Source organism: Myotis davidii, unplaced genomic scaffold, assembly GCF_000327345.1.
Source record: "Myotis davidii unplaced genomic scaffold, ASM32734v1 scaffold826, whole genome shotgun sequence".
In the NCBI taxonomy this organism is placed as follows: domain Eukaryota; kingdom Metazoa; phylum Chordata; class Mammalia; order Chiroptera; family Vespertilionidae; genus Myotis; species Myotis davidii.
This window is the reverse complement of record NW_006297142.1, coordinates 1,576,589-1,579,107: the sequence shown is the minus strand read 5'-3', so window position 1 is coordinate 1,579,107 and position 2,519 is coordinate 1,576,589. Positions and strand designations below refer to the sequence as shown.

At 51.6% G+C, this 2,519-nt stretch overlaps 1 protein-coding gene across 1 annotated transcript in view; it reads left to right on the top strand.

The window, feature by feature from the left end:
- LOC102756241 overlaps positions 1 to 2,519 on the top strand; it is a 58,892-nt gene that overhangs the window by 1,656 nt on the left and 54,717 nt on the right. The gene's annotated exons all lie outside the window — the stretch shown is intronic.

Here is a 2,519-nt window from a genome sequence, read left to right as displayed (position 1 = left end):
CCCTGTGACTGGGTGACGGGCAGCCCGGATGGAGGAGATGAGGGAGGAGGAGCAGGTTTGGGAGGGGAATTAGAGATGTGATTCTCAGGTGGGGTGTTGAGGTTTCTATTAGACATGAAGGTGGACCTGTTGAGTATAATTTGGACATGTGAGTTGAGTCAGGGCTGAAGTGGGAGTGGAGATAGAAGTTTTTTGGGAACAGTGATCCCTGACGCCATGGTTTCCTGTTGTCTCCCCTCTGCTCTGCCACCACCTCCCACTGCAGAGCTGGAGCCCAGGTAAACCCCAGACCACAGAGCCATTCCCACTTTCACCCCAGAGCTCTGACCCGGGAGCCCAGGAGTAAAGCCTCCTGCCTTATACAGCCTGTTGTGTTACCACCCTCCGGACACATACAATACACCGCATATGCATGTCTGCATCCTAGTGTGTGTGCATGTCCATGCAACATACAAAATATCCATGCACAATATAAACACCGACACATATGCATCACACACACATTTTGAACAAATCTTCACTCTCCCAATGCACAAGGTATTATTCCAGGCTTCCAGTTACTCAGAGGGCAACCTATAGAAGCTACAGCAGCCTGAGGTCCCCACAGGGGAAATGACGTCCCCCCAACCCCACGGGTGTTGAGGTGACCATTAGACATCCAGGTGGATCTGTTGAGTAGCAGTTGAATGTGTGAGTTGAATTCGGGGCTGACGTATGACCAGAGATAGAAGTTTCCAGACTGCACATGGGAACGGTACACAGAGCACAGTGATCCTGAGGCCATGGTTTTTCATCTTCCCTTTGCTCTGCCACCACCTCCCTCTGCAGAGCTGGGGCCCAGGTAGAGCACACACACACACACACACACACACTCTTCTCATGGGGTGAGCATGAGTAAGCAAATCCCTAAGCAGAGCTGTAGCTCCAGCCGGGGCCTCTGCAGCTCCCGGCTCTGACCACAGAGTCATTTCCATTTTTACCCCAGGGGTGAGCTCTGACCCCAGGAGCCCGGGGGGGGTGAAAGTGTAACTCACCAAAGATTTGAGCCCAGGCACAAACCCCCTCCCCTATCGACACCCATGCGGACCAAATGGCCACACAGGCCCTGAGTGGTGGGACAGAAGTCTGGGGGTTGGTAGGAAAACAGTGGTCACAAATCGGGAACAGGATGGCCCTATATAAAGTCATGGGGAAAAATGAACAAAGAAATGAATTCCAGAGAAGCTTCCAGGCTAAATGACCACTGTTGGATGTTGGCGTGGAATGAGGGCAAAGAAAAAGAGGTCCATGGGCCTCAGTGAAGATGGGCTGTGTCAGTATTCCAAGCTTAGCAGCTCCATGCCCTTTAGCTGGACACACAGACAGATTTCCTTAAACCAGCAGCATCGCTGGGTGTCCACAGTCCCATAAAGGAGAAGGATCAATGACGGTGGATGATCAACTAGACGATGTACATTAATATCATGGAGCACAGTCGCAGACACTGACCATCAGAATGTTCATTAGATTGAAAAAGTATTCACAGCTCATTATGTAAAATGAGTAAAATCCGTGAATCCTCTAATGACATTGGTGAAGGGACAGACACCAAGGCTCAATAGTGTAATCACTTGGCCCTTCTCCCCTGTCTTGTGTCTTCTCTCTCCCTCCCTGGCCTCCCCTGCAGTTCCTGATACTCATGTGTCTGATTCCAGGGGAGAACTCTGAGGCTGGCGCCCCCACCGGCTTAGGGGAGGGGAAAAGGCAGCTCCTGGAGGAAGTGGTGGGAAACTGCTCCTATAAGGTCAACAACCACTTGGACCACCTGTACAAAGCAACAACCACTTGGACCATCTGTACAAACCACGGCCCACAGAGGAGATGCTCAGATCTGGGAAGGAGCTGGTTGGTAAGGAGATGGAGTACAGTGTTCTGAGCAGGAACTGTGAGCGCTTTGTCACGGATCTGAGATATGGCAGGGCCCACAGCCGGAAGGTAAGACCCGTCTGGAGAGCTCCCTCTCCCTTCTGGAGGTCTGCTTAGGGTGGGGGTGACAGAGATGACTACCCAGAAGATAAAAATACCACAAAGGATGCAAATATATGCTCCCTGCCTCCTGTTGACTGGGAGTCAGGATGTCTGAGATCAAATCTCAGGTCTGTTCCTGATCCACTCAGGGTCTTTGAGCAGGTCACTTCCTCTCTGGCCTCAGTTTCCCCAAGTGCAGAAGGAGGGATGTTGGAGGACCTCTGGGGCTCTGGCCACCTCCATCCCTTTAGGATTCTTTGCCTCTAAGACCCACCCTACAGGCAGCTCCTGATGCCCTGTGTGTTGTCAGGGAAAGGGTGGGCCAACCCGGGACCATGACAGGTCTCCTAAGGCCCCAGAGAGCCCTCGGGCAAGAGATGATCAAGGTCAGTGGCCCATGTAAGAGCTCAAGAACATTATTATGAAAGATCTGGACACACTTTTAACCCATCCCTTTGCCCCTCTTCTAAATTATTTTTCCAAATACACAGCTAGTTAAGAGGCAGAAGCAG